At 34.1% G+C, this 10,000-nt stretch overlaps 1 protein-coding gene across 1 annotated transcript in view; it reads left to right on the top strand.

Annotated features, from left to right (window-relative positions):
* Positions 1-10,000, top strand: part of LOC144978010 (uncharacterized) — a 194,024-nt gene that overhangs the window by 67,224 nt on the left and 116,800 nt on the right. The window lies entirely within an intron of this gene.

Here is a 10,000-nt window from a genome sequence, read left to right on the forward strand (position 1 = left end):
ACATCAGATGAGTTCTAACTTGTATAGTTTTAGAGCTGTATGGCTAGGGTCAACTATAAATTTGTTTTAAAATATATATAATATTGATCATTTGGAACTTTTCCGAAGTGTAATCTTGTGTCTACAACCCATACAAATGACACAAAAAATGCCTGCTGAATTTTTATCAATCAGTCCCGTGAGACCATGGCTTATGTTAGTTCTAGTATTTATTTGAGAGAGAGAGAGAGAGAGAGAGAGAGAGAGAGAGAGTGTGTGTGTGTGTGTGTGTGTGTGTGTGTTAATCTACTATCCCTATGACATAAACAATGAAACAATACCTTAATTTTTTAAAAAGCGCGCGAGGATTTGTGTCATCCGTCGTCGCGAACAAGGTTGCCAGATGGCCACGTGTGAGGCCAAATACATAATTTTATTTCTTTTTTTACATTTTATTCATCTATGTTTGTCTCAGTGACATTTATCCTACTCTATTCAATTTTCTGTTTGTTAAAATTCTGTTTATTTTAAGTGGGCCAGTCTTAATATTGAAAGCCATATGATTTTCTATTTAGCCACTTTTGAAGTCGAATTTGGTCATGTTAAAGTCTGGCCATCTGGCAGCCTTGCCTCGCTCACGTCATTTTCGTGTCGCGCGATGGTGGAGCAAAATGGCCGTCTCCATATTTTCACTCATTGAAATGCAAATTGGGTTGATGTTTTGTGAGAATACGGGAAAAGTACTTATCATAATCGAATGAAATTTGAAATCTAAATAGAAGAAATGTGCATATATAACCTTAGGAGCGACAAAATCTCTCCTCTTTGTAGTTTTAGAAATATTGTACTCCAAAGAGTAAAAATCTATTTTTAACGGTCTTCTGGTAATTGTACGAGTTTTGTCGCTTGATATAATCTAAAATGACCTCTTTTCTAACTGTGCGCCAACTTTCAGGTAAATTCAATTATAAACAGCGTCGTAATTAATTTTTAAAAATATCATGTACGAAACGGCTTCGTCCCATATTTTGTCGTGAATTTGGGCACTTCGTGAGCGAAAAAGAGGCCCCAAGATTTGTGCGGGATAGTCATTGCTATATTATGACTAGATAGTATTTAATTAGACTTGAAAATATGATGGTTTTTTTGGTTTGATTTTTTTGTTCTTGTTGTTTTGTTTTGTTTTTTTTTTTGTTTTTTTTTTTTTTGGTTTGAAGGTGGTGAGGGGGGGGGGGGGAGTATATGTTTTTGTTCTTTTCTGCATGTTTCTTTTAAAGTATTTCTTTTTTTTTACGTTTGTTGTTATTGTTTAGTTTCCTTTTTTGTCTGTCTTGTTTTTGTATTTTATTTACTTCATATCAAAGGAGACAATTAATCAAAATGTTTTTAATACTCCAGAAAAGGGGAAAATTTTGGAATAAGTTGTCTTGTGGATCTATAGAACACTGATATAAAATATGAAAGATGTGAGTATCAATGGTGAAGATGAACGTTGAGCTACAATAGAAAGCTATCTCACTATCCATCTGCACCATTGGTATTTATGTTTCAAGCAGCCTCAGGTTTGAAAATTCACACGACCAGCTATCATTTTAACCAATTGTCGCCAACCCATTTCTATCACTGTTATTTTCTGTTATAATAATGCCAGTATTAATAATAATACTTTGATTCATTCAAAAGAAAAAAAGTATAATTGTGTACACTGTGTGTGTGTGTGTGTGTGAGTGAGTGTGTGTGTGTGAGTGTGTGTGTGTGTGTTAAAAGTATAGATCGTCTAGAGAGCAATAAATATTGTGGTTACAAAGCCTTCAAATTGTGACATACAACAACATAAATTAACACATATAATAGGAAAAATTAAATAAATAAATAATAAATAAATAATCAAATAAATATTGACATAAAACATGAAGATAAAGCTGCCACATAATAATGATTCACCTTTATTTTTCTATTTTTTACTTTAGTAATACAAACATGAGAACGGACTTAATCTCACTCCAGGCTTAGAAAACTTTACTTTCTAAGAGAAGATTATCACTCCTTTAATAGCCTTCTCTTTGAATGTATTTCATATTAGTGAATACTTTTCTTTCTATCTTTTCAACTCGCCGCTTTTTATCGAACATAAAGAATTGAATTTATTTAGTCACAAACAGGCCTTACAGATTTGACTTTTTTTCCCTTCTAATTATTCATTTAAATTTATTTGCCATTCACTCAATTATTCAATATCATTCATTATTCCTTATTTCATTCATTTCATTCATTTGATTATTAATTCATTCATTTCTTCATTCGTCCATTCATTCGTCTATTCACGCATTTATCTAATCATTGATATACTTATTCATTCATATATTTATTCCTGTGAATGGCCAGGTACTCATTTTACACCTGAGTACAGTGAGAGAATGTGAGTAAAGAGCCTCTTTCAAAGACTCAACTCTGCGCCGAGCGCGAGGCTCTAACCCAGGACCTTCCAATCCGAAAGCGAGTGGGATACCACAAGAGCACAATGCCGCACAGTTTATCAGATTCAAAAAATGGGTATTTATGGATAATGGTTTTAAAATGTGCTTTTCTTTCACTGCGTGATTTCTTTACCATGTCCAATCCGTCTCTAAGCCTTGAATTGCTAGCATGTAGCTTGTGACTACGACAAGAAGAAACACATACAGACATACAAATTATTCATTTATGCATACAGAACCGACAACTCGTGTTAGCAGTCTTAAGATGAATGGTCTCGGCTACTATAATAATATTGATACACTGATATGATAATACTGAAGTTAACAATTATGACGGCGTTAATAATAATAATAATAATAATAATAATAATAATAATAATAATAATAATAATAATAATAATAATAATAATAATAATAATAATAATAAAGGGCATTTATATAGGGCTTTACCCCGTGTCACAGGCTCTTAGCGCTTTACAGTGATATAAAACAAAAGATATTACATTGAGACAAGTGTGAAGGAAACGTGATAGGAATTCAATTTAACAACCAAAAAATATGATAATAGTATTGCAACATTATGTAGCAATGACTATCCCGCACAATTCTTTGGGCCTCTTTTTCGCTTACGAAGTGCCCGAATTCGCGTCAAAATATGGGACGAAGCCGTTTCGTATATGCTATTTTAAAAAATTAATTACGACGCTGTTTATAGATGAATATGACTGAAAGTTGGCACACAGTTAGAAAAAAGGTCATTTTAGATTATGTCAAGCGACAAAACTCGTGCAATTACCAAAAAACCGTTAAAAATAGATTTTTACTCTTTGGAGTAAAATATTTCTAAAACTACCGGGCGTGGAGGTTTTGTCGCTGAAAAAGTAATACATGAACATTTCTTCTTTTTGGTTGTAAAATTTCATATGAATATGACGAGTACTTTTCCCGTATTTTACAAAAATACCATCCTAATTTGCTCTTCAAGTTTCACACTTATTACGCAAGATACAACCAAAGGTCGAAAAAAAATGCCGAAAAAGCGTCCCATATTTTCGCGTTTTTTTCCTCTTTGCGGGTCATCCAAATAAATGACACCTTTAAAACTGCATAACTTGTTTATTTATGAATGGATTTTCAAAATTCAAAAACATTTTTACTCAGTGGAGATAGGGCTTTGATTTTAGACGAACATTTTCCTCAAAAAGAGAAAAAAAACATTTTTCATAGTCATTGCTACATTATGACGTAAATAGATAGAACTTTAAGCGAGATTTGAACGTTGTCAACGAATCCGAGCACCTCACGTGTGATGGGAGAGAGTTCTAAAAATGGGGGGCCGAAAATTGATTAATAATTATAATAATCATGATAACAATAATAATAATTAGCTCTTATATAGGTCATCTCACCCATCATCGGCTAGACGCCGCTGATAAAAATGCATGATATTAAAATATTATATAAATACACATAGGACTGGAACGGGTTTCTTCACTTTAACAAGATGTTACGGCCTTGAGTTAACTTGTCCACATGTGTCCAATTCTTAAAGGCAGTTATACACCCTTAAAGGCTCTTGATAAATCTCTACTGACATCTTACACGTTGTTCGAGACCTCTGGTATTAAGTCAATGACGGTCTATTGTTGAATTATATTATGATCACTGGTCTACCCACACAACCAGCAGGTTTGTGCTGCCCCGTCGTACAATGAGCGAGGGCAATACTGAAAATGACGTCTACCCATACCACCAGCTGGTTTGTGCTGCCCCGTCGTACAATGAGCGAGGGCAATACTGAAATTGACGTCTACCCACACAACCAGCTGGTTTGTGCTGCCCCGTCGTACAATGAGCGAGTGCAATACTGAAAATAACGTCTACCCATACCACCAGCTGGTTTGTGTGCTGTCCCGTCATACAATGAGCGAGGGCGATACTGGAAAGGACGTCTACCATTAACAACAGCTGGTTTGTGCTGTCCCGTCAGCCACTGAGCGAGGGCGATACTGGGAAGGACGTCTACCCATACCACCGACTGGTTTGTGCTGTCCCCTCATACAATGAGCGAGGGCGATACTGGGAAGGACGTCTACCCTTAACACCAGCTGGTTTGTGCTGTCCCGTCAGCCACTGAGCGAGGGCAATACTGGTAAAGACGTCTACCCATACCACCAGCTGGTTTGTCTGTCCCGTCATACAATGAGCGAGGGCGATACTGGGACTGGGAAGGACGTCTACCCATAACACCGACTGGTTTGTGCTGTGACCTCATACAATGAGCGAGGGCGATACTGGGAAGGACGTCTACCCATAACACCAACTGGTTTGTGCTGCCCCGTCACACAATGAGCGAGGGCAATACTGGTAAGGACGTCTACCCATAACACCAACTGGTTTGTGCTGCCCCGTCACACAATGAGCGAGGGCAATACTGGTAAGGACGTCTACCCATACCACCGGCTGGTTTGTGCTGCCCCGTCATACAATGAGCGAGGGCAATGCTGGGAAGGCCGTCTACCCATACCACTAGTTTGTTTGTGCTGTCCCGTCAGCCACTGAGCGAGGGCGATACTGGGATGGACGTCTACCCATAATTGTGCTGCCCCGCCATACAATGAGCGAGGGCAACACTGGGAAGGACGTCTATCCATACCACCGGCATCTAGGACAAAGATAAGGCAACAACAACTCAAAGACCATTTTAACCAGAGGGGCAATATGACAAAACCCTTTTAATTTCTTTTCTATATATTTTATTCTTTATTATATCTATATAACGACTTAAAACATGTGTGAGACATTGACGGGTCTCCTTTTTGGAGTGGATCAGATTTTATACTGAATACTATAGTACTGATTTAGCGACAAACATTACAGGTAGTTAATTGATTAAAAACGCCATGTGTGGTCCTACATGTCAGTTGTTGATGTTAGAATGGAACCCCATTGTGTTAGTTGACTGGATATTGTACTAAGCTTGAAAAGCTATTGATGTTAGAATGGAACCCCATTGTGTTAGTTGAGTGGATAGTGTACTAAGCTTGAAAAGCTGTTGATGTTGGAATGGAACCCCATTGTGTTAGTTGAGTGGATAGTGTACTAAGCTTGAAAAGCTATTGATGTTAGAATGGAACCCCATTGTGTTAGTTGAGTGGATAGTGTACTAAGCTTTAAAAGCTATTGATGTTAGAATGGAACCCCATTGTGTTAGTTGAGTGGATAGTGTACTAAGCTTGAAAAGCTATTGATGTTAGAATGGAACCCCATTGTGTTAGTTGAGTGGATAGTGTACTAAGCTTGAAAAGCTATTGATGTTAGAATTGAACCCCATTGTGTTAGTTGAGTGGATATTGTACTAAGCTTGAAAAGCTATTGATGTTAGAATGGAACCCCATTGTGTTAGTTGAGTGGATATTGTACTAAGCTTGAAAAGCTATTGATGTTAGAATGGAACCCCATTGTGTTAGTTGAGTGGATAGTGTACTAAGCTTGAAAAGCTATTGATGTTAGAATGGAACCCCATTGTGTTAGTTGAGTGGATAGTGTACTAAGCTTGAAAAGCTATTGATGTTAGAATGGAACCCCATTGTGTTAGTTGAGTGGATATTGTACTAAGCTTGAAAAGCTATTGATATTAGAATGGAACCCCATTGTGTTAGTTGAGTGGATAGTGTACTAAGCTTGAAAAGCTATTGATGTTAGAATGGAACCCCATTGTGTTAGTTGAGTGGATAGTGTACTAAGCTTGAAAAGCTATTGATGTTAGAATGGAACCTCATTGTGTTAGTTGAGTGGATAGTGTACTAAGCTTGAAAAGCTATTGATGTTAGAATGGAACCTCATTGTGTTAGTTGAGTGGATAGTGTACTAAGCTTGAAAATATGTTGCTGTTGGAATGGAACCCCATTGTGTTAGTTGAGTGGATAGTGTACTAAGCTTGAAAATATGTTGATGTTGGAATCGAACACCATTGTGTTAGTTGAGTGGATAGTGTACTAAGCTTCAAAAGCTATTGATGTTAGAATGGAACCCCATTGTGTTAGTTGAGTGGATAGTGTACTAAGCTTGAAAATATGTTGCTGTTGGAATGGAACCCCATTGTGTTAGTTGAGTGGATAGTGTACTAAGCTTGAAAATATGTTGATGTTGGAATCGAACCCCATTGTGTTAGTTGAGTGGATAGTGTACTAAGCTTCAAAAGCTATTGATGTTAGAATGGAACCCCATTGTGTTAGTTGAGTGGATTTTGTACTAAGCTTCAAAAGCTATTGATGTTAGAATGGAACCCCATTGTGTTAGTTGAGTGGATAGTGTACTAAGCTTCAAAAGCTTGTCTCGTTCGCCCTTATCTTGTATTGCTTGTTTGTTTGTTGTTTCTTGATTTATTTTATTTTTGGACGCTGGAGGTGGGGGGTTCCTTGGTTTCTGTAAGTTTCTTTTTAATTATTTTCTATCTATTGTCAATGTTTTCTGTTGTTTGTTTTTTTTTTTTTTTGAGTTACGTTTTTTTTTTTAATTTTTAGACTGGGGTATTTCTTTTCGTTCTTTTCTGCATGCTTCTTTTATGGAATTTTCCGTTTTTTCTGTTTGTTGTTTGTTGATTTGTTTTTTGTTTTGTTTTGTTTTCAATTTTTAATGTTGCTTTTTTGTTTTGTTTTATACTTTTGTTCTACAATAAAGGAAGGTATTAATTTTCAATGTTTCTAACTCGTCAGAAAAGGGGGAAAACTCCTGAATAACATGTCTTGTGGATCTATAGAACGACTGTCATAAAATATGAAAGATGTGAGTATCAATGGTGAAAATGAACGTTGAGCTACAATGATAGCCTCACCATCCATTTTCACCATTGGTATTTATGTTCCAAGCAGCCTCAGGTTTGGAAATTCACACGACCAGCTATCATTGTAACCAATTGTAACCAACCCATTTCTTCAAATTGCGACATACAGCAGTATAAATTAACAGAGATAATAGGATAGATAAATAAATGATCAAATAAATAATAACATAAAAATACAGAACAAAGGGGCATACAGTGTAAAATAAAAATTAAGATAAAGCTGTCACATAATAGTGATTCACCTTTATTATTCTAAAATTTTACTTTAGTAATTTAACATCTTTCTCTTTGAATTCATTTCAAATTAGTGAATACTTTTCTTTCAACGTTTTTGTCGCTAGACACTTATGATAAAACTGATTGAGTATCTTCATTACCCACTTTTTCTCAAAATCTTACCCCTGACGGCCACACTATTCCACTCCTCGTGATATCTATATTTTAGAGATCTATATTTTATACTCGGACTTTGTGGAGCACTTCAATATTTTTGATTTCCGCCATCAAGACGCCGGATCTTCCTTGGTTTCTTCAGCCAGTTCGACTACTTTCAAGAATTAATAATAATAATAATAATAATAATAATAATAATAATAATAATAATAATAATAATAATAATAATAATAATAATAATAATAATAATAAAAGAAGAAAAAGAAGAAGAAGGAAGAAAAGAAGAAGAAGAAGAAAGAAAAAAGAAGAAAAAATAAAATAATAATAATAATAATAATAATAATAATAATAATAATAATAATAATAATAATAATAATAATAATAATAATAATAATAATAATATAATAATAATAATAATAATAATAATAATAATAATAATATATAATAATAATAATAATAATAATAATAATAATAATAATAATAATAATAATAATAATAATAATAATAATAATAATAATGATAACAATAATAATGACAATAATGATAATATAATAATAATAATAATAATAATAATAATAATAATAATAAAAATAATAATAATAATAATAATAATAATAATAATAATAATAATAATAATAATATAATAATAATAATAATAATAATATAATAATAATAATAATAATAATAATAATAATAATAATAATAATAATAATAATAATAATAATAATAATGCTGAATACGTTATATAGGGCAGTAATTCCGGGACACCAGACTGTAAGCGCTTGACAAGCCCGGATCGTCTAAAAAGATATGTAAGTACTCTCAGATTGGAAGTGGAACCCCACGGGTACGCACGGAATATCTAATATTATCATCATCTCATCAAGATAGCATAAGGTAAGTAATAGGAATGAGATTAGCGGAAGAGTAGCGTCCCTTGATTGGACGTCACCTTACAGAGAGAACGTCAATTTGGTTTTGAAGTGTCTCAAGCCGCTTTCACTGGAAGCGAGGACGAGAGACGCATGCGCACAACCAACATGACGTTCTCTCTCTAATAACTTTTCCGCCGGTGACGTCACAGACTATGGGTGACGTCCAATTAAGGGACGCTACTCTTCCGCTAATTTCATTCCCTATTCTCATTTGTAAGTGTGATCATCATTCATTTATAAGATGACTCATATCATTTTTAAAAATTCGTCACTTGTTCCTTTTTAAAAAACTAAACTAGTAAATTCCGGGGGCCATATTTATCACATCTTTATTTTATAATAAATTTTGTCAAGTTAGCTCTTGGGCGCACATCAGACCATGACAATTTGGAGGGGACACTTAAAAAATTGAATTTATTTCGTTACATACATCTCTTTCGATCAAACTCAAAGTTTAAATTGTGATTGTTTTAAAAATTGTCCCACTTGATTGTGTTTTAGATGTACTCACTCTTTACAGAGTTGCCTTTTTTATTCTGTTTATTCAATTAAATTGATTAGCCATTCACTCAATCATTCAATTTTATACATTTCATTATTCATTCACTCATTTATTCATGCATTCCTTTATTCGTTCAATTACTCATTTATTCATTTATGCTTTCATTCATTCATTTATTTTCTCTATCATTTATTTATTCATTCCTTCATTCATAATCCATCCATTTTCTATTCACTCATTCATTCCATTTTCACTTTGTTATTGTATCGCTAATTTCATTTTGTTGTTTGCCCGTGAATATTTCTTTTTCCCGGCGAGGAGTTCACAGAAACATGTGTTTCGGCCATAAATAAGTGAGTGACTCCATTTATATTTTATACACACACATACACACACACCCACCCACACACACACACACACACACACACACATATATATATATATATATATATATATATATATATATATATATATATATATATATATATATATATATATAATTTTAATATTTACCACAATGTTTGAGTCAGTCTACATCGATGTTTCAGGCCTAATCAGCCATCGTCAGGACTGTGTGTTACATGAGTTTGGTTTGTTGTGTGTTGTTGTTTGTTGAAGTGGTAAATATTAAAATGATAGTTCGCTCCATTGCTACATGTCGAGCACTTTTCGTACCATATTTGTATCAAACACGATTGTGTGTGTGTGTATAAAACATTTCTAGTATAATTACGATCAACTTCTACAATATAGTTTCGTGTGTGTGTGTGTGTGTGTGTGTGTGTGTGTGTGTAAAACATTTCTAGTATAATTACGATCAACTTCTACAATATAGTTTCGTGTGTGTGTGTGTGTGTGTGTGTGTGTG

The sequence above is a fragment of the Berghia stephanieae genome, chromosome 8 (assembly GCF_034508935.2).
Source record: "Berghia stephanieae isolate SIO BIC M18660-M18661 chromosome 8, UCSD_Bste_1.3, whole genome shotgun sequence".
Lineage (NCBI taxonomy): Eukaryota > Metazoa > Mollusca > Gastropoda > Nudibranchia > Aeolidiidae > Berghia > Berghia stephanieae.